Source organism: Colius striatus, unplaced genomic scaffold (genome assembly GCF_028858725.1).
Source record: "Colius striatus isolate bColStr4 unplaced genomic scaffold, bColStr4.1.hap1 scaffold_34, whole genome shotgun sequence".
Classification (NCBI taxonomy): domain Eukaryota; kingdom Metazoa; phylum Chordata; class Aves; order Coliiformes; family Coliidae; genus Colius; species Colius striatus.
In genome coordinates, this window is record NW_026908518.1 from 728,461 (window position 1) to 751,772 (window position 23,312).

General features: G+C 47.9%; 1 pseudogene; it reads right to left on the minus strand.

Moving 5' to 3' along the window:
* Positions 1 to 3,911: 3,911 nt before the first annotated feature.
* LOC133629191 (DNA-(apurinic or apyrimidinic site) endonuclease-like) overlaps positions 3,912 to 23,312 on the minus strand; it is a 150,586-nt pseudogene continuing 131,185 nt past the window's right edge.

Below are 23,312 nucleotides of genomic sequence, written 5' to 3' on the forward strand. Positions count from 1 at the left end.
ACTCGCTTGTCCCGGTCCCGAACCGCTTCGGTCGCCAGTTCCGGCTCGGCCGAAGGCGAACGGGGCCGGAGCCGAACCCTGTCCCGCGGCAGCGTCGGGGGAACACCCGGGAGCCCTTGATCCGCCCCTGCCCCGGTAACGGAGGGACCGCCCGAACCGCACCCGGCGGCGCTTCGGCTCCTTCCGTCCCCCCCTCGGCTCCTTCCGTCACCCCCTCGGGTGTTTCCGTCACCTCTCGGGCCCTTCCGCCGCCGCTTAGGCGATCGGATCCTTCCGCCCAACGTCCGACGGCCGGATCTAGACGGGAGGGGCACTGGGAGTTACTGGGAGGGGGGTTGGGGGTAACTGAATGTCACTGATAGGGGGTTTGGGAGCGACTGGGAGGGTGTTTGGGGGTTACTGGGAGCGACTGGGAGGGGGTTTGAGGTTACTGGGAGCGACTGGGAGGGGGTTTGGGGTTACTGGAAGCGACTGGGAGGGGGTTTGGAGTTACTGGGAGGGACTGGGAGGGGGTTTGGGGGTTACTGGGAGTCACTGGAGGGTGTTGGGGGGTTACTGGGAGTTACTGGAAGTCACTGGGAGGGACTTGGAGGGGTTTGGGGGTTACTGGGAGTCACTGGAGGGTGTTTGGGGGTTACTGGGAGCTACTGGGAGGGGGTTTGGGGGTGACTGGGAGGTACTGGGAATTAGTGGGAAGTGGTCTGGACCTTACTGGGAGCTACTGGGAAGAGGTTTGAGGTTACTGGGATTTACTGGGAGGGGTTTGGGGTCACTGGGAGTTACTGGGAGGGGGTTTGGGGTAACTGGGGGCTACTGAGAGGGGCTTTGGGGTAACTGGGAGCTACTGGGAGTTACTGGGAGGGGGTTTGGGGGTTACTGGTAGTTACTGGGAGGGGCTTTGGAGGATCCTTCTCCCCCAGAGCTGAATCTAGATGTGCCCCAATGGGATCCCTCCGCCAACGAGGTTTGGCCCCTTTCCCCGCGGATCCTTCCGCCACTCAATAAAAGCCGCCGCTCCAGTGTGTCAACTGGGTTGAACTGGGATGGACTGGGGAGACTCTTGCATCCAAACCCCACCAAACTGGAACTCTTACACACCAAGTTGCACCAAAACCTCACTTTTTCCTCTCGGAAATGCCTCAAAACCCCACTTTTCACCTCAAAACTCCACCCAAACCCTACTTTTCCCCTCAGAATTGCCCCAAATCCTCATTTTATCCCCCAAAATTGCCCCAAAACCTCACTTTTCCCCTCAAAACCCCACATTTCCTCTCAGAATTGCCCCAAAACCTCATTTTATCCCTCAGAAATAGCCCAAAACCTCACTTTTCCACTCAAAACTTTACCCAAATCACACTTTTCCCCTCAGAAATACCCCAAAACCCCACTTTTCCCCTCAAAACTCCACCAAAACCCCACTTTTCCCCTCAGAATTGCCCCAAACCCTCATTTTATGCCTCAGAAATACCCCAAAACCTCACTTTTGCCCTCAAAATGTCACTCAAATCACACTTTTCCCCTCAGAAATACCCCAAAACCCCACTTTTCCCCTCAGAAATACCCCAAATCCTCACTTTTCACCTCAAAACTCCACCAAAACCCCACTTTTCCCCTCAGAATTGCCACAAACCCTCATTGTATCCCTCAGAAATACCCCAAAACCTCATTTTATCCCCCCAAATTGCCCCAAAACCTCACATTTCCCCTCAAAACCCCACTTTTCCCCTCAGAAACACCCCAAACCCCCACTTTTCCCCTCAAAACTCCTCCAAAACCCCACTTTTCCCCTCAGAATTGCCTCAAAACCTCACTTTTCACCTCAAAACTCCTCCAAAACCCCACTTTTCCCCTCAGAATTGCCACAAAAGCTCATTTTATCCCCCCAAATTGCCCCAAACCCCCACTTTTCCCCTCAGAATGGATGTGCGGCCTACCCAGACTCTGACCTTTGGCACTGGGAGGCAACTGGGAGGCAACTGGGAGCGGCTCCTGCTCCAGAGCGCGGCCACGGGCGCTGACTGGACGGAGAGAGGAGGGCGCCGAGCGCTGATTGGTTGCTACGGGGGTGGAGTCTGCCCGGCAACGGGACTAAAGAGAGATGATTGGCTGAGAGGCGGAGCGGCGTCTGGGGGGCGGGGGGGGGGAATGGGAGGGAACTGGGATGAACTGGGGAGGGAACTGGGGAGGGACGGGGATGAGCTGGGAGGGAACTGGGACGAACTGGGAGGGCACTGAGAGGTAACTGGGAGCAACTGGGATGAGCTGAGAGGGCACTGGGAGGGACTGGGAGCAACTGGGAGGGACTGGGAGCAACTGGGAGGGAACTGGGAGCAACTGGGATGAGCTGGGAGGGCACTGAGAGGGAACTGGGATAAACTGGGATGAGCTGGGAGGGCACTGAGAGGGAACTGGGAGCAACTGGGAGGGAACTGGGAGCAACTGGGATGAGCTGGGGGGACTGAGAGGGCTGGGAGCAACTGGGAGGGGACTGGGATGAACTGGGAGGGAACTGAGGGGAACTGGAGGGAACTGGGAGCAACTGGGATGAACTGGGAGGGAACTGAGGGGAACTGGAGGGAACTGGGAGCAACTGGGATGAATTGGGAGGGGACTGGGATGAACTGGGATCAATTGGGAGGGGACTGGGACAAATTGAAGGGAACTGGGAGGGACTGGGAAGGGGTTTTGGTTTTTTATCCCACTTTCAGCCAGTTTTGACCCATTTTTGACCCATTTATTCCATTATCCCCCAATTTTATCCCATTTTCAGCCAGTTTTGACCCATTTTGACCCATTTTTCCCCCATTTATTCCACTAACCCCCAATTTTATCCCACTTTCAGCCTTTTTTTACCCATTTTGACTCATTTCTCCCCATTTTTCACCCATTTTTACCCCATTTTTGACCCATTTTAACCCCATTTATTGCATTATCCTCCAATTTTATCTCATTTTCAGCCATTTTTGACCCATTTCGACCCATTTCCCCCCATTTTCAGCCATTTTTGACCCATTTTTGCTTCATTTCCCCCATTTTTGACCCATTTCCCCCCATTTTGACCCATTTTTTACCCATTTCCCTCCATTTTTTACCCATTTCTCATTTTCAGCCATTTTGACCCATTTTTGCCCCATTTCCCCCCATTTTTCCTTAAATTTTGACCCATTTCCCCCTATTTTCAGCCATTTCCCCCCATTTTTGATGCATTTTTGCCCCATTTTCCCCCATTTTGACCCATTTTTGTCCCATTTTTGCCCCATTTCCCCCCATTTTTGCCCCATTTCCCCAGCCTCCAGCCCACGTTCCTGGCCCTGACCTCGCTTACGGCGGGACATGCTGTCCGCACTCACCTCTCACACACCTTTCACCCCTTTTGACCCCATTTATCTCATTGTCCCCCAGTTTTATCCCACTTTCAGCCATTTTTGACCCATTTTGACCCCATTTATTCCATTATCCCCCAATTTTATCCCACTTTCAGCCATTTTTTACCCATTTTGACCCATTTTTGACCCATTTATTGCATTATCCTCCAATTTTATCCCACTTTCAGCCATTTTTGACCCGTTTTTGACCCATTTCGACCCATTTCCCCCCATTTTTGACCCATTTTTTACCCCATTTATTCCATTTTCCCCCATTTTTTACCCATTTTGACCCATTTTTGACCCATTTATTCCATTATCCTCCAATTTTATCCCACTTTCAGCTATTTTTGACCCATTTCCCCCCATTTTCAGCCATTTTTGAGCCATTTCCCCCCATTTTGCCCCATTTCTGCCCCATTTCCACCCCATTTTGACCCATTTCTGCCCCATTTCCATCCCATGTCCCCCCATTTCTGCCCCATTTCCCCCCATTTCCCTCCATTTTGACCCATTTTTGCCCCATTCCCGCCCCATTTTTGCCCCTCAGCCTGCCCCCTCCAGCGCCAGGTAGATCCCCACGGGACAGTGGTGCTGCCCTGGGCCCGCTGCTCGATCCTGCTGTCGCACAGATCCTTCCTGCCCCTCTGGGACCACAGGCAGTAATCCAGCCTCCAGCCCACGTTCCTGACCCTGGCCCCGCTCAGGTAGGTCCAGAAGGTGAAGGCGTTGGGCAGCGAGGGGTTAAACACCCAGAAGCTGTCGAGGAAGCCGGCCCCCAGCAGCTCCCTCTCCTCCCGCGTGAACCCGGGGCTCCTCTTGTTCCCCGACGGGTTCCTCAGGTCCAAGGGCTGGTGGGCGACGTTGAGGTCGCCGCAGATGGCAACCGGTTTGGACCAGTCCAGCTGGAACACGAAGGAGCGGAAGCGCTCGTCCCAGGCCTGCCGGAAGCTCAGGCGGCCCAGGCCTCGCCCGGAGTTGGGCACGTAGACACAGACGACGCGCAGGGCAGGGAACTCGGCCGTCAGCACGCACCCTCGGCGTCCAGCTCGGGGTCACCTGGCAAGGGGACACACAGATGGGGATAAAAAGGGGCTTTAGGGGCCCAAAAAGGGGCTCTAGAGGCCCAAAGTCACTTTAGTCCTCAAAAATCAACTTTAATGGCCTAAAAAGGCACTTTAGTGCCTCAAAAAGTCACTTTAGAGGCCTAAAAAGGGACTTTAGAGGCCGAAAAAGTCACTTTAGAGGTCAAGAAGTGGATTTATTGGCTCAAAAAGGGGCTTGAGTGGCCCAAAAAGGGGCTTTAGTGGCCCAAAAAGTCACTTTAGTGGCCAAAAAGGGGCTTTAGAGGCCTAAAAAGTCACTTTAGAGGATCAAAAAGTCACTTTAGAGGTCAAAAATGGGGTCCAGTGGCCTAAAAATACACTTTAGTGGCTCAAAAAGTCACTTTAGTAGCCAAAAAGGTCCTTTAGTGGCCAAAAAAGTCACTTTAGGGGCCCAAAAAGGGGCTTTAGAGGTCAAAAAGGGGCTTTAGCAGCTCAAAAAGAGGGTTTAGAGGTCTAAAAAGTCACTTTCGTAGCCAAAAGGGAATTTAATGGCCTAAAAAGACATTTAGAGGCCTAAAAAGGGGCTTGAGAGGCCCAAAAAGTCACTTTAGAGGTCAAAAAGGGGCTTGAGAGGCCCAAAAAGTCACTTTAGTGGCCAAAAAGTCTCTTTAGAGGCCCAAAAAGTCACTTTAGAGGCCTAAAAAGTCACTTTAGAGGTCAAAAATTCACTTGAGTGGCACAAAAATGGACTTTAGAGGCCTAAAAAGTCATTTTAGTAGCCAAAAAGTCACTTTAGTGGCCCAAAAAGTCACTTTAGTGGCCAAAAAGGGGCTCTAGAGGCCTAAAAAGTCCCTTTTGTAGCCAAAAAGTCACTGTATTGTCCCAAAAGTCACTTTAGTAGCCAAAAAGGGGCTCTAGAGGCCTAAAAAGTCCCTTTTGTAGCCAAAAAGTCACTGTAGTGTCCCAAAAGTCACTTTAGAGGCCTAAAAAGACACTTTAGTAGCTAAAAAGAGGGTTTAGAGGTCTAAAGAGTCACTTTAATGGCTCAAAAAGTCATTTTATTGCCCAAAAAGGGGCTTTAGAGGCCTAAAAAGACACTTTAGTAGCTAAAAAGAGGGTTTAGAGGTCTAAAGAGTCACTTTAATGGCTCAAAAAGTCATTTTATTGCCCAAAAAGGGGCTTTAGAGGCCTAAAAAGTCACTTTAGAGGTCAAAAAGGGGCTTTAGAGGCTCAAAAATGGACTTTAGAGGCCTAAAAAGTCACTTTACTGGCCAAAAAGTCAATTTAGAGGCCCAAAAAGTCACTTTTTAGCCCAAAAAGTCATTTTACTGGCCTAAAGAGTCACTTTAGAGGCCTAAAAAGAGGCTTTAGAGGCCTAAAACGTCACTGCCGTGGCTTTAATGGCTCCTGAGGGCCCCAAATGGCCACTTAAGGCCTAAAAATGGCTCCTAAAGGGCCCCAAATGGCTCCTGAGGGCCCCAAATGGCCACTTAAGGCCTCAAAATGGCCACTTAAGGCCTAAAAATGGCTCCTAAAGGGCCCCAAATGGCCACTGAAGGGCCCCAAATGGCACTTAAGGCCTCAGAATGGCTCCTGAGAGCTTCTGGTGGCCATTAAGAGCCCCAAATGGCCACTTAAGGCCTCAAAATGGCTCCTGAGAGCCCCAAATGGCCACTTAAGGCCTCAAAATGGCCACTTAAGGCCCCAAATGGCCACTTAAGGCCTCAAAATGGCTCCTGAGACCCCCAAATGGCCACCGAAGGCCTCAAAATGTCTCCCGCGAGCCTGTGGCAGCCACCCAGGGCCTGGAAATGACCAGCAGCGCCCCAGCTTTGGCTACTCACCCATGCCATAGGTGACAGCCAGGGGTTTGGTCCTGCTGAGCAGCCCCACGCCGCTGTAGCTGGGCCGGTCACTGGGGCTGTGCTGGTGAGGGAAGGCCCCGAGGCTCCGCAACTCCTCTGGCACCGACTCAGCCCCACATTTGGTCTCCTGGAGGCAAAGGACGTCAGGGGCATCGGCCTGGACCCACTGGGGGGGGGGGGGAAAGGGAGGTTTTGGGGCGGTTTGAGGCGGTTTCGGGGCCGTTTTGAGCCCGTTTCAGGCGTCATGTTGAGTCTCTTGGCGGGCGCCATTTCATGGGGGGGTTTTGAGGCATTTTTGGGTCGTTCTGAGGCACTTTTGGGTCATTTTCTGAGTCATTTCTTTGGATCTGTGTTTAAGAGGGGTTTTTGGGTCATTTTGGGTCTTTTTGAGTGATTTTGAGTCACTTTATGTGGTTTTTTAGGGCCTTTTTCATCCATTTCTGGCTTCATTTTGTGTCTCTTTGTGGGGAGTTTCTGAGGCATTTTTGGGTCGTTCAGAGGCACTTTTGGGTCATTTTTTGAGTAATTTCTTTGGACCTGTGTTTAAGAGTTTTTTTGGGTCATTTTGGGTCATTTTGAGTGATTTTGAGTCACTTTATGTGGTTTTTAAAGCCCTTTTTGCATCCATTTCTGGCACCATTTTGTGTTGGGTTTTTGAGGCATTTTTGGGTCATTCTGAGGCACTTTTGGGTCATTTTTTGAGTAATTTCTTTGAATCTGTGTTTAAGAGATGTTTTTGGGTCATTTTGGGTCATTTTGAGTGATTTTGAGTCACTTTTAAGTGGTTTTTAAAGCCGTTTTTGCATCCATTTCTGGCACCATTTTGTGTCTCTTTGTGAGTCATTGTGAGGCATTTTTGGGTCATTCTGAGGCACTTTTGGGTCATTTTTTGAGTAATTTCTTTGAATCTGTGTTTAAGAGGTTTTTCTGGGTCATTTTGGGTCATTTTGAGTGATTTTGAGTCGCCCATTTTAGCCTCATTTTGCCCAATTTTACCTCATTTCAGGCCGATTTTGGGCCCATTTTGAGCCTTTTTCACCCCATTTTTGGGTCAAAATCCCTCATTTTTGGCCCATTTTCATTCCCTTCCTTTGAACCAACTTCTCAACCACTTCAAGACCCATTTTCAGCTCCATTTTGGGCTCATTTTGACCCATTTTGGCCTCATTTTGGCTCCATTTTGCCCAATTTTACCACATTTCCACGTCACCTTGAAGTTGAACCTTCGCCCGTCTTCCGTCGTGTCCCGGGGCGGGGCGGGGCGGGACGTACAGGTCACTGGGAGAAACTGGGAGGCCACTGGAACTTACTGGGAGGGACTGGGAAGGGGGTTGGGGTGGTTTGGGGTGGGGTTGGGGTGGTTTGGGGTGGTTTTGGGGTGGTTTAAGGGGGATTTGGAGTGTTTTTGGGGCACTTGACAGTACTGGTTTGTACTGGGAGGGCACTGGGAGTTACTGGGAGGGACTGGGAAGGGGGATTGGGGTGGGTTTGGGGTGGTTTGGGGGGGGTTTGGGGTGGTTTAAGGGGGATTTGGGGTGGTTTTGGGGCACTTGATGGTATGGTTTGTACTGGGAGGGCACTGGGAGTTACTGGGAGGGACTGGGAAGAGGGTTGGGGTGGTTTGGGGGAGGTTGGGGTCACTGGGAGTTACTGGGAGCTACTGGGAGGGGGATTGGAATCACTGAGAGTCACTGGGAGTCACTGGGAGGGGGTTTGTGGGTCACTGGGAGTTACTGGGAGCAACTGGGAGGGACTGGGAGTGGGTTTGTGGGTCACTGGGAGCTACTGGGAGGGACTGGGAGGGGGTTTGGCGTCGCTGGAAGCCACTGGAAGCTACTGGGAGGGACTGGGAGAGGGTTTGGGGGTCACTGGGAGTCACTGGGAGCAACTGGGAGTCACTGGGAGGAGGTTTGGGGTCACTGGGAGTCACTGGGAGCTACTGGGAGTCACTGAGAGGGGGTTTGGGGTCACTGGGAGTTACTGGGAGCTACTGGGAGAGGGGTTTTGGGTCACTGGGTGTTACTTGGAGCTACTGGGAGTCACTGGGAGTTACTGGGAGGGGGTTTTGGGTTGACTGGGAGCTCCTTGGAGCTACTGGGAAGGGCTTTGGGGTACTGGAAGCTACAGAGAGGGGGTTCTGGGTTACTGGGAGTGACTTGGAGCTACTGGAAGGGACTGGGAGGTGGTTTGGGGGTAACTGGGAGTTACTGGGAGCCCCACCAGGCCCGTACTGGTCTGTACTGGTTTATACTGGCGCCTCTCACCCTCTATAGGTCTATAACTTAACCGACAACATGTATTTTTTCAATGGGAGATGAGGTGAAAAAGAGTGTGGGATTGAAGAGAGCTCCCACAGGAAAGCAGCTGCAAATGTGACACCGTGCTGGCTGATAGACTGCATGGGGACCTACTTACTACTGTAGCTGGGGTCTGCCTTCCTGCTTTCTTGTAGCTCCCATACTCAGTGGCATAACTTAACAGACACATTTATTTTTTCAATGGGAAAAGAGGAGAAAAAGAGTGTGGGATTGAAGAGAGCTCCCACAGGAAAGTAGCTGCAAATGTGACACAGTGCTGGCTGATACACTGCATGGGGACCTCTTTATCACTGTAGTTGAGGTCTGCATTCCTGCTTTTTTTAGCTCCCATACTCAATGGTATAAGTTCAGGGAGTGCCGCGAATTTTTCGGCTCTTGGCCTGAAAAACCCAGGCTCGAAGCCTGAAAAATGAACCAGACTTGAAGTCTGAAACCCAGGCTCGAAACCTGAAACCCAGGCACAAAAGCCTGAAAAACCCAGGCACAAAGGCCTGAAAAACCCAGGCACGAAGGCCTGAAACCCAGGCACAAAAGCCTGAAAAACCCAGGCACGAAGCCTACTTCATGCGGCGATCAACCCAGGGTCCGATTCTCAGCTGGGTGGGAAGAAATCAGTCCTACTCAATATGAGTGATAGCAGAAATCTTCTTCTTCATTGAGAGCAGGCTCTAACTTATATACACAGCAGCTTCAAAGCTAGCTCAGCAACAGCAGCTAATAGATTACATTCTTATGCTCATCCTACTTGCGGTTTCTGCGATAAGCAAGCTCCCTCACATTTTCCCATCTTGTTTTTCTCCGAAGTTGTTTTCCACCTTGAGCTGTTACCTCGTTAGCTGAAAACAGCCCAACCTTGAAGGAAGAGAAAGCGGCCTGCTGTCTACATGACAGAAACTGCTTTAACCATGGCTCTGACTCTGGTCTTGATTGTGCATTAAATTCATATAACTAGAGCTCAGGCTGCCTTGCCCCAACAGACCTAACATTATACCCTGAGATCCATGTCCATTCTCCCTCATTTTTTCTCCACAGGAAAGAGCTGCAAAGGTTGCACAGTCCTGACTGATAGGCTACACGGGGACCTACGTACCACTGTAGGTGGGGTAGGCGTACTTACTTTACTTCCCAGACGCCGTGATATAACTTCTACCACCATACTGTATTTCAAACGGGAGCTGAGCAGGCAGAGAGCGCGGGATTGGAGAGAGCTCCCACAAGAAAGCAGCTGCAAAGGTTGCATGGTGCTGACTAATAGGTTTCATGGGGAACAACGTACCACTGTAGGTGTGGTCTGCGTTGCTACTTTTTTGTTGCTCCACGACGCAGAGGTGTAAATTCTACTGGCAACTTTTATTTATACACTGGGAGCTGAGCAGGTCAAGTGACCACGATTGGAGATAGCTCCCACAGGAAGGCAGCTGAAAAGGTGGCACAGTGTTGGTTGTTAGGGTACATGGGGATCTATGTACTACTGTCGGTGGGGTCTGCATACCTGTTTCTTGTAGCTCCCAGAGGCAGAGGCGTAACATCTACTGGCAGCCTGTATTTTCAAAGGGAGAAAACGAGGCCAGAGCGTGGGATTGGAGATAACTCCCACAGGAAAGCAGCTTCAAAGGTGGCACAGTGCAAGCTGATAGACTACAATGGGACCTACATACCACTGTAGGTGGAGTCTTCCTTCCTGCTTTCTTGTAGCTCCAAGACTCAGTATTCTAACTTCTACCGACAGCATGTATTTTTTCAATGGGAGCTGAGCAGTCCTAGTGTTCAGCATTGGAGATAACTCCCACAGGGAAGCAGCTGCAAATGTGACACCGTGCTGGCTGATAGACTGCATGGGGACCTACTTACTACTGTAGCTGGGGTCTGCCTTCCTGCTTTCTTGTAGTGCATAGACGCAGTGGCGTAATTTCTACTGGCAGCATGTATTTTTTCAAAGGGAGCTGAGCAGTCCAAGTGAGTGGGATTGGAGATAGCTCCCATAGGAAAGCAGTTGCAAAGGTGGCACAGTGCTGACTGATAGAGTACAGGGGTGTTGAGGGATCTGCAGCTTATCTACACAGGAATGCAGATTAGCAGGCACTTCTTTATTATGCAGATATTAGTCCCTTTGTTTTAGTTACAACTAAGGTAACAGCCAAGGTAACCTAACAAATACATTTACCAGGGTCTTGTAGTTAAGGTAACAGCTAAGGTAACTGTTGGGACCTGGGCTATAATGAATGTTATGGAGTCAGTCAGAAATAGAGAACGTTTGTAGTTTGTCTTTGTATTGCCTTCTACAGCAAAAAAGGCCAGAAAGGAATGTCTATGTGATAGCAAGCTTGAGCAAGGGGAAAACCGAAACAGCAGATTGTAACAGAAACAAGGTCAAAGCAAGAAGATAGGACAGGACATTAAACCAAGCGTTGTTAGAGGACTGAATATAGCATTCAATTTAGCATTGTATGATTGACTGTACTTGACTAATAAATTGTAACATATGTAACTAACAATAATATAAAGGTAACTAAACGTAAGGTAAGCATAACCATAGTGTGAGAGAAAACTAACTGAAGGCCGAACAGATGGGGTGATATTTTAGACACAATAAGGCTGATGTTTTATGCACAATAAGGATGGTGTTTAAACACAATGAGGTTGGTGTTTAAGTTGTTACCAAAATGAAACTTTGAGGCCTTATGCATAGTGCGTGATGCTTAGTATTAACTATTTGCCATATATTGTAGCACGTACAAAGCATTTGGAAAAGGTATAGAAGTGATGATGATGTGACAATAAATTGGAGCTGATGCACATCAGATTGGCGTCTGGTCACTCCCGTTTCGCGCAACAAAGAAGAACCCCTGCACAAAGAAAAAGAAACCCTGCAGAACAGGCTGCCCAGAGGGCTTGTGGAGTCTCCTTCCTTGGAGGATTTCAGCACAAGCCTGGACACGTTCTTGTGCGACCTGATCTAGGTGAACTGAATTCTGGGGGAGGGGGTTGCTCTAGATGATCTCTAATGGTCCCTTCCAACCCCTACCACTCTAGGATTCTATGATGCCACACAGTCTAGATGCAGTACCCAGATGTGCTGTGATGTCACAGAGCACTGTTGCAGCATCCAGAGGTGATGTGATGTTATAGAGAACTGTTGCCATGCCCACATCTGCTGTGATGTCACAGAGTCTCATTTCAGTGCCCAGATACTATGTGAAGTCTCAGAGCAGTGTGTGTCCAGTGCCCAGACGTCCTGTGATGTCACAGAGCACTATTGGAGTGCCCAGATGTGCTGTAAGGTCACACAGCCTTGCTGCAAAGCCCAGATGTGCTGTTGTGTTACACAGTCCTGTTGCACTGTGCACATGTTCTGTGATGTCACAGAGTACTACTGCCTTTCCCAGATGTGCTGTGATGTCACAGAGCACCGTGCCAGTGCCTAGTGATGCTGTTATGTATCACAGCAGTGATTGAGTGCTCAGATGTCTTGTAATGTCACAGAGCACTGTAGCAGTGTGCAGTTGAGATAAGATGTTATAGAGCACTGTTGCAGTGCCCAGATGTGCTGTGATGTCAGAGAGTCCTGTTGCAGTGCCCAGATATGATGTGAAGCCTTAGAGCACTGCTACAGTGCCCAGACGTCCTGTGATGTCACACGGGACTGTTGCTGTGCCCAAAGGTGATGTGACGTCACAGAATACTGCCGCAGTGTCCGGATGTGATGTGATGTCACAGAGCCCCATTCCAGTGCCTAGATAAGCAATGATGTCACAGAGCAGTGTAGTGGTGCCCAGATGTGCTGTGATGCAATACACACAGCACAACCTCTGCAATGCCCACATCTCCTGCAGTGTCACACAGCCATGTTGCAGTACCTAGTTGTGCTGTGATGTCACAGAGCACTGTTGCAGTGACAACGTCTGCTGTGATGCCACAGAAACCCGTTTCAGTGTCCAGATATGATGTGAAGTCTTAGAGCACTGCTACAGTGCCCAAAAGTGCTGTCATGTCACACAGTGCCGCTGCAAAGCCCAGATGGGCTGTTGTATTACACACTCCTGTTGCAGTGCGCACCTGTGCTGTGATGTCACAGAGCACTGTTGCAGTGTTCAGTTGTGCTGTGATGTCAAACGTCCGCGGAAGAGGAAGACGGAGCACTGGAACAGGCTGCCCACAGGGCTTGTGGAGTCTCCTTCCTTGGAGGATTTCAGCATAAGCCTGGACACGTTCCTGTGCGACCTGATCTAGGTGAACTTGATTCTGGAGGAGGGGGTTGCTCTAGATGATCTCTGATGGTCCGTTCCAACCCCTACCACTCTAGGATTCTATGATGTCACACAGCCTGGATGCAGTACCCAGATGTGTTGTGATGTCATGGAGCACTGTTGCAGCGTCCAGAGGTGCTGTGATGTCACAGAGCACTGTAGCAGTGCCCAGATGAGCTGTGATATCACACAGCCTCTCTGCAATTCCCACATGTGCTACAATGATAGAGCCCCGTTGCAGTACCAACATGTGGTGCAATATCACACAGCCATGTTGCAGCTCCCAGATGTGATGTCACAGAGAACTCTTGAAGTGCCCAGATGTGCTGTAAGGTCACAGAGCACTGTAACAATGTCCATTTGTGCTGTGATGTCACAGAACACTCTTACAGTGCCGTGGAGTGCTGTGATGTCACAGAGCACTGTTACAGGGCCCACACATCCTGTGATGTCACAGAGCACTGTTGCAGTGTTCAGATGTGTTGTGATGTCAAACGTCCGCGGAAGAGGAAGGTGAAGCACTGGAACAGGCTCTCCAGAGGACTTTAATCTGAATGAACAAATTGGGTAATGTCACTCACAGCAGAAAAACAAAAGGTTGAAAACCATTGCTCCCCATGCACTGCAGCAAAAATGTGTCTTAAACATTTGACCCTTAAGGGGGAAGATCTGTTCCAATATATACACCCCCTCTCACTTACCCGCTCCCCAACATGAACCTGAACAGGGACCCAGCAACCTGACAAGGATATATCCCGGAGGGCTGGTTCTAGGGAGGGCTCCCAGCCCTGTCCAGATAGTAGTAATGTGGAAAAATGAGGACTCTGACACAGAATCTTCCTCATTGGTGTCCATGAGAACTCAATGCTGTACTCATTTAATAACCACCTTAAAGATCCCCTTAAATTCTAAAATCAAACAACATATAATTGCCCCATTAAGGCAAGGGGTTGGGCAGGGTGAACCAGTACACATGAAAGTGCCTTTCTCACCTTCTGATTTAATTCTCTGAGAAAAAATCAACTGGTCAATACTATAAGGAGCATCCAGATAAAGTGAGAAAGATAAAAAAAAAAACAAAAAAGAGGAAAAAAACCCCACCAAAAAAAGGGAAAAAAAAACCCAACAGAGAACAGAACCCAATATAAACATGGGATTAATGCATTCAGTTTTAAATACATGTAGAGGCACAATAGGAACTGAAACTGCAAATATTGCGGCAGCCACAGGGAAAGAGGAAAATGGTCCATTTTTGCAACCCTTAAATTTACAATTTGGCAATAAAGTGATAACATATGAATTTTTGTATGTTCCAGAATGTCCCATACCCCTGATGGGGAGGGACTTGTTGTCTAAATTAAATGCACAAATTGTCTTTGAAAATGGAGACTTGTTACTAAAAATATTTGCATCAAAGACAAGACAAATATTGATGATAAAAGAAAAACTAAAGGTGCTAGAATTACCTCCAGAAGTGGAGAATGCAGCGATCCCAATGGTGTGGGAAACTGAGATTCCAGGAAAATCACAATTGACACAACCAGTAAAAACTGAAATGAAAAAAAAGTAAAATCGGTCAGGGTGAGACAATACCCAATAAAACCTGAGGCAAAACAAGGATTAAAAGTACCAATTGACAAATTTCTGAAATATCAAATTCTAGAAGAATGTCAGTCAGAGGATAACACACCTATTTTACCAGTACGGAAATTGAATGGAGAGTATAGGTTAGTTCAGGACTTAAGGCCCATAAATCAGATTGTGAAAGATACACATCCAGTTGTAGCAAATCTATATACCTTACTCACAGCTCTGAGAGAAAATGATCAGTGGTTTATAGTGCTTGATTTAAAAGATACTTTCTTTTGTATCCCTTTGGAAAAGGAAAGTCATAAACTATTTGCTTTTGAGTGGGAAAGCCCCCAAACAGGATGCAAGGTGCAGTCAACATGGACACGGCTACCCCAAGGATTCAAGAACAGCCCGACTATCTTTGGAAGACAACTGGCAAAAGAACTGGAACTCTGGACTAATGAAATGACAGTGAAACCGAGACCAGAGCATCTGCTTCTCCAATATGTGGATGACACCCTAATTGCCACAAGGGAAAGGTCAGCCTGCATACAAGTAACATTGAACTTTTAAACTTTTGGGGATTAAACAGGTACAAGGTATCAAAAGAAAAAGCTCAAATAGCAGCCAAACAGTGATCTATTTGGGCCTTGAAATTTCAAAAGGAGAACGGAGGCTGGGCACAAATGGAAAGGAAGCGATTTGTGCTATTCTGGAGCCACACACTGTGCAGGAGTTATGGGCATTTTTGGGAATGACAGGATGGTGCAGGCTCTGGATCATGAATTATGGTCTTATAGTCAAACCATTATATGAAGCCCAAAAATCTATCCCTTTTACATGGGGCAAAGAACAGCAGGAAGCTTTCCGGAAGCTTAAAATAGCTCTGATGACAGCGCCAGCCTTAGACTTGCCAGATTGAGCCAAAGACTTTCAGTTATTTGTTCATGAAAACCAGCATTTGTCTCTAGGAGTTCTGACACAGAAACTAGGAAGCTGGAAGAGACTGGTGGGATATTTTTCCAAACAACTGGACTTGGCGAGCAAGGGATGACCTTCTTGCCTGCAAGCAGTAGCTGCCACTGTCACACTGATCCAAGAAGCAAGAAAGATGACCTTGGGAAGGACTGTTACAGTCTATGTCCCACATATGGTAACCACAGTCTCGGAGCAAAAGGGGGGACATTGGTTATCCCCGAGCCAAATGATGAAATACCAGGTAATTCTCACTGAGCAGGATGATGTGGTGTTGAAAACAACTCACCTTCTAAATCCTGCAGTGTTTCTGAGCACTTCACAGGAAGAGCAACAACTGGAACATGACTGCATTGCAACCATTGAACATACATATTCCAGCAGAGAGGACCTGAAGGATGATCCTCTTGAAAACCCGGAATGGGAACTGTTCACAGGTGGCAGCAGCTTCGTCATGAATGGAACTCACCACGCAGGATATGTGGTAACAACCGAAAACATGATAATAGAAGCAAATGCATTGTCAAGCACAACTTCTGCACAGAAGGCAGAACTGATTGCATTGAGAAGTGCTTTGGAATTCAGTAAAGGAAAACGAGTTAGTATTTGGACTGATTCAAAATATGCTTTTGGAGTAGTCAGGTCCATGGCACCCTGTGGAAAGAAAGAGGACGACTGTCTTCCCAGGGAACAAACAATAAGCATCAAAAGGAAATCTTGCAACTGCTAGTGGCAGTGCAGGAACCAGTTCAAGCAACAATCATGCACTGTAAAGTACATCAGACAGGGAACTCAAGGAGAGTAAAATAGCACAACACACAGTCTCACAAATGGCAATCATCCCCACCAGAACAGTAGCGCTTCCTAGGGAGCCACCAAAACATTCCGGGGAGGATGAGAAATTGTCTGAGTTACTAAATGCAGAGAAAAATTCAGAAGGATGGTGGACGACAAGTACAGGTCAGGTAGTGTTGCCTCCCTTAGTCATGAGAGAGGTTTTGCAAACAAAGCACAGGGAGTGTCATTGGGGTGCAGAAGCTATGACTCAGCTTCTGAAAAGTGTGATATCAATACAAATGTTGGAAATGGCCAAATGAGTAATTGTGAAATGTGAAATTTGTTTAAAGAACAATCCAATAGTAAAAAAAAGGGCACAGATGGGCAAAATAAAAACTGGAGTGGAACCAGGAGATTATTGGCAAATTGATTTTACAGAATTACCTAAATGCAATGGATATAAATATGTGTTGGTTGGGGTTGACACCTTTTCAGGATGGCCAGAAGTCTTTCCCTGACGCACCAATCAGGCTACGGAAACAGTTAAATGGCTCCTGCAAGAAATTATTCCAAGGTTTGGAGTTCCATTTGGAATATCTTCAGACAGAGGACCACATTTTGTGGCCAATGTGGTACAAGAGGTAAGCAAAGTCCTAGGAATTTCCTGGGATTTACATGCCCCTTGGAGACAGCAATTGAGTGGAAAAGTGGAAAGAATGAATCAGACCCTAAAAAGAGAGATTAGAAAAATCTGTCAGGACGCTAAATTGAAATGGCTTCAGGCACTTCCACTTGCATTGCTACAAAAATAAGAGCGAAAGCTCGAAGTGGAATGTCAGTAAGTATGTATGGAAAAGCCTATGAGGTTCCTGAACCAAATCCAAACATGCATGTGATGGGAAAACAAGATGTGTATAAGTATTTACTTCCTCTTGGAAAAACCCTGAACAGGCTCCGAAGTGCAGTATATGAACTTGATTGAGGGGGAGGGGGTTGCTCTAGATGATCTCTAATGGTCCCTTCCAACCCCTACCATTCTAGGATTCTATGATGTCACACAGCCTGGATGCAGTACCCAGATGTGCTGTGATGTCACAGAGCACTGTTGCAGCATCCAGAGGTGATGTGATGTTATAGAGAACTGTTGCCATGCCCACGTCTGCTGTGATGTTACAGAGTCTCGTTTCAGTGCCCAGATACTATGTGAAATCTCAGAGCACTGTGTGTCCAGTGTCCAGATGTCCTGTGATGTCACAGAGCACTATTGCAGTGCCCAGATGTGCTGTCATATCAGACAGCCCTGCTGCAAAGCCCAGATGTGCTGTTGCGTTACACAGTCCTATTGCAGTGCCCACGTCTTATGATGTCACAGAGTACTGTTGCCTTTCCCAGATGTGCTGTGATGTCACAGAGCACTGTTGCAGCGTCCAGAGTTGATGTGATGTTATAGAGAACTGTTGCAGTGCTCACGTCTGCTGTGATGTCACAGAGCATTGTAGCAGTACCCAGATGAGTTGTGATGTCACGCAGCCTCTCTGCAATTCCCAAATGTGCTGCAATGTCACTGACTCCTGTTGCAGTACCCACATGTGCTGTGATGTCACAGAGCCCTGTTGCAGTGCCCAGATGTGCTGTATGTAAGAGAGTCCCACTGCAGTTCCCAGATGTGCTGTGATGTCACACAGCCAGGTTTACAGACCTGTTGCACTTCCCAGATGTGATGTCACAGAGAACTGTTGCAGCACTCAGAAGTGCTGTGGTGTCACAGAGTCTCTCTGCAATGCCCAAGTGATCTTGGATGTCACACGTCAGTGCCCAGGTGTCCTGTCATTTCAGAGGAAACTGTTGAAGTGCCCACATGTGCTGTGATGTCACACAGCCCTGTTGCAGTGCCCACATGTGCTGTGATGTCACACAGACCTGTTGCAGTGTCCAGACATCCTGTGATGTCACACAGCACTGTTTCAGTGCCCAAATATGCTGTTATATATCAGAGCAGTGATTGAGTTCCCAGATGTCTTGTTATGTCACAGAGCACTGTTGCAGTGCCCAGTGGTGATGTGACATCACAGAACCCATACGTGATGTCACAGAGAACTGTTGCAGCACTCAGAAGTGCAGTGGTGTCACAGTCTCTCTGCAATGCCCAAATGATCTTGGATGTCACACATGTCAGTGCCCAGATGTCCTATGATTTCACAGGAAACTGGTGCAGTGCCCACATGTGCAGTGATGTCATATAGCCCTGTTGCAGTGCCCAGATGTGCTGTTATATATCAAAGCAGTGATTGAGTACCCACATCTGCTGTGATGTCACAGAGCACTGTGACAGTGTCCAGTGGTGATGTGACATCACAGAACCCCACGGCAGTGTCTAGATGTGATGTGATGTCAAACACTCTTGTTGCAGTGTCCAGATGTTCTGTGATGTCACACAGCCCCGTTCCAGTGCCTAGATATGCTATGATGTCACAGAGCAGTGTAGCACTGCCCAGATGTGCTGCAATGTCACACAGCCCTGTTGCAGTTCCCAGATGTGCTGTGATATCACAGAGCACTGTAGCAATGTCCTCTTGTGATATGTTTCAGAGCACTGTTGCAGTGCCCACGTCTGCTGTGATGCCAGAGTGTCTTTTCAGTGCCCAGATACTATGTGAAGTCTCAGAGCACTATTGAAGTGCCCAGATGTGCTGTCATGTCACACATGTGCTGTGATGTCACAGAGCATTGTTGTAGAGCCCAGTGTTGCTGATATATGTAAGAGCAGTGATTGAGTACTCAGATGTAATGTCACAGTGCACTGTAACAGTGCACATCTGTGCAGTGATGTCACAGAGCACTCTTGTAGTACCCAGATGTGCTGTCAGGTCACAGAGCACTGTAACAATGTCCATTTGTGCTGTGATGTCACAGAACACTCTTGCAGTGCCCTGGAGTGCTGTGATGTCACAGAGCACTGTTACAGGGCCCACACATCCTGTGATGTCACAGAGCACTGTTGCAGTGTTCAAATGTGCTGTGATGTCAAACGTCCGTGGAACAGAAAGAACAGGAGCAGTCTGCCCAAAGGGCTTGTGGAGTCTCCTTTCTTGGAGGATTCAGCATAAGCCTGGACACGTTCCTGTGCGACCTGACCTAAGTGAACTTGATTGTGGGGGAGGGGGTTGGTCTAGATGATCTCTAATGGTCCCTTCCAACCCCTACCGTTCTAGGATTCTATGATGTCACACAGCCTGGATGCAGTTCCCACATGTGCTGTGATGTCACAGAGCACTGTTGCAGTGTCCAGATGTGATGTGATGTTATAGAGAACTGTTGCCGTGCCCATGTCTGCTGTGATGTCACACAGCACTGTAGCAGTGCCCAGATAAGCTGTGATGTCACACAGTCTCTCTGCAATTGCCACAACTGTGGCAATGTCACTGAACCCCGTTGCAGTGTCCACGTGTGCTGTGATGTCCCCATGTCTATCAGCCAGCACTGTGTCACATTTGCAGCTGCTTTTGTGTGGGAGCTATCTTCAATCCCACTCACTTGGACTGCTCAGCTCCCTTTGAAAAAATAGACGTTGTCGGTTAAGTTATACCACTGCGTATGGGAGCTACAAGAAAGCTGGTACGGAGACCGCAACTACAGTGGTAAGTATGTCCCTATGTAGTCTATCAACCAGCACTGTGCCACATTTGCATCTGCTTTCCTGTGGGAGCTATCTCCAATCCCACTCACTTGGACTGCTCAGCTCCCAGGGAAAAAATATATGCTGTCAGTTAAGTTATAGCACTGTGTATGGGAGCAACAAGAAAGCAGAAAGGCAGACCTCAGTTACAGTGGTAAGTAGATCTCGGTGTACCCTATCAGCCAGCACTGTGTCACAGTTACAGTTGCTTTCTTGTGGGAGCTATCTTCAATCCCACTCACTTGGACTGCTCAGCGCCCATTGAAAAAATACATGTTGTCGGTGGAAGTTATACCACTGCGTATGGGAGCTACAAGAAAGCAGGAAGGCAGACCCCAGCTACAGTAGTAAGTAGGTCCCGTTGCAGTCTATCAGCCAGCACGGTGTCACATTTGCAGCTGCTTTCCTGTGGGAGCTATCTTCAATACCACACTTTTTCTCCTCAGCTCCCATTGAAAAAATACATGTTGTCGGTTAAGTTATACCACTGAGTATGGGAGCTACAAGAAAGCAGGAAGGCAGACTCCACCTATAGTGGTAAGTAGGTCCCATTGCAGTCTATCATCTTGCACTGTGTCACATTTGCAGCTGCTTTCCTGTGGGACTTATCTCCAATCCCATGCACTTGGGCTGCTCAGTTCCCATTGAAAACACACAGGCTGCCAGTAGAAGTTACACCACTGCGTGTGGGCACTACAAGCAAGTAGGTACACAGACCCCAACTACAGTGGTAAGTAGTTCCCCATGTAGTCTATCAGCCAGCACTGTGTCACATTTTGAGCTGCTTTCCTGTGGCAGTTTTCTCCAATCCCATGCACTTGGCCTGCTCAGCTCCCATTGGAAAAATACAGGCTGCCGGTACAAGTTACGCGATTGCGTCTGGACACTACAAGAAAGCAGGTACACAGACCCCCAACTACAGTGGTAAGTAGGTGTGGTAGTTTGAGCCTGGCTGGATGCCAGGTGCCCACCACACCACTCTGTCCCCCACCTCCTCAGCAAGCCAGGGAAGGGGAGAAAATAAGATGGGAGTCTCGTGGGTTGAGATAAAAGCAGTTTAATAAAGAAGCAGCAAAGCCGCGCGCGGGAAGCAAAGCAGAAGCAGATAAAGCTGTTCCTCTCCACTTCCCATCAGCAGCGACGTCCGGCCACCTCCCGAGAAGCAGGGCTGCGGTACGCGTAGCGGTTGCTTTGGGAAGGCCAGAAATGAATCTCGCCTCCCCTTCCTGCTCCTCTCCCCCAGTTTATATTACTGAGCTGACATCATATGGTATGGAATATCTCCTTGGTCAGCCTGGGTCAGCTGTCCTGGCCATGGCCCGTGCCAAGATCATGCCCACGCACAGCTATTGGTGAAGGTGGGGGAAGGAGTGCTGGAGGGACAGCCCTGATGCTGTGTGAGCGGTAGTCATAATATTGATATCAACAGTAAGCACAGCACTGCAGGAGCTGCTGTGGAAAATCACTACCATCCCAGACCCACTACAGACAGTCACAGGAATGCAGACATATTACAAACACTTGTTTCTGTGTTCAAACGAAACACACAGTCAGTAATATCAATCATGAAAACATCTCCTTAATTGTAGCATTCTTTTTTCATAAAGTGTATGCTCAAAAAACCTTGTAAACTCTTACAAGGGCTCCAAGTTTGCTGCATGTCCAATATGTTCATGTGGCTGCACAGCTTCTGAAGTTGTGTTCTATGTTCTGCATTGTCAGTTCCCAGACCTGTAGGCAAAACCTCAGATTGAACGTCGTATTCCTTGACTGACACCTTAAAGTCTGGAAGCCTGGTAACCCGGACCTTGGATGACAAAACACACCAAGTTGAAACCATAACTCATCAGTAGTCTCTCTCTAACTCTAAGCTGCTCTAAGTAAAACTTTAAACATGTACCCATTTATTGATACCTGAAAGTAATTGGTTTTCTCCCAATGTCCCAACAGGCACGTTCCCATGTTTAATTCTTCTCCAGATATTGCCATCTTTTTCATCATAATAGTGTCGTAAGGAACTCGTAGTTAACTCCATGGAACACAACCAAGAGAGCAACCAAGTAAACAATCCGAGCCCTGATTACACAAGTTACAGCTGAAATACACACCACACAGAATAACTTCCTAGACCAAAATAGAAGAAGAAAACTGCTGGGGGGACACAGTTAGAAAAACTCTAAACAAGAACAAAAGCATGGCAATCAGAAAAAGGCTGAGATGTGCCATATAGAAAAGGAAGCTGCTAAAGAGAATTACTTCCAGGAATTCCCCGTTTCCACTTTATTTTTCATCTGAAATGGACTGAATGCTCAGATGGAAAACAGCATCACACATTCCAAAACACTAACTAACTGTACTCTTGGACAGGACCAAGCAGCCACAAGAGGCACGTCATGATCCTGAGATGGAGGGGTGGCCTTTCTGATGAACTTGTCCAGACAATTAAAAAATAACCAACTCTTTAAGCGAAACTCATCTCTAAGTCAATCTCCTACCAATAAAGTTTGGGGAGAATAGGAGAATGTTCAGAGGAAACACTCACTGCATGGAGGGCTGTTACCTTCTAGTCAGTCTTACCCAGAAGAATATTTGCCAGTGCCTTTATTACAGGCCAGGGAACTGACAGAACAATACAAACATGGCACTGACTGTAATATTTTCATTTCAGGAAAACCTGAAGAGTTGACTCTGAGAAAACCAATAATTAAAACAATTTCATCCCATGGCTGAGATTATTGCCATGAGAAGTTATCTCAGTTTACCACAGAATGGCTGTGGCTGGAATGGCCCTCTGGAGATAATTTCATCCAAACTCCCTGCTCAAGCAGGGACACCTAGAATCATGTGCCCAGGACCACATGCTGGTTGCTTCTGCTTATTTCCAAGGACAGAGACTCTACAGTCTCTGAGAAACCTGTTCCAGGGGTCAGACGCCACCACAGTAAATTATCCAACAGTATTACCTGAATACCGTGTGGAATCAAATTGAACTTGGAACGGACAGAAGCAAAGAAAAGAACAGGTGCTCTTGGTAAAGGAGTTTAGATACAAATATTTTGTAATGCTGCAATTCTATACCTCCCATTGGGTCAATCCCAGTTGTGTTTCCCAAGGTCAGTACTACTTTCGCTTTGTGTAGTTCTCCTTTAACTGTTTGATGAATAGAATTAGTTACCTAAGGAAAAAAAGTCACTGCACTTGAGGTGAATTCCAACATAACTTTACAATAACTGTAATGAAACAAATCTTCCAAGCTTAAACATGACACGAGTATTAAACAAATAAAACCAGATTTTGTTACTCATTAAGGAAGGAGCTTCCTGAATGGGACAGTACTCAAACACAGTTTCATTTACAGAGGCTACCCTTCCCCCGTTGAATCCCCACAGATGCAAAAGCAGCAATAACGTTTTCTGGAAGAAGATACTGAATTCAGAAGAATTGAAGAAAAAAAATCGCATAAATCTCACT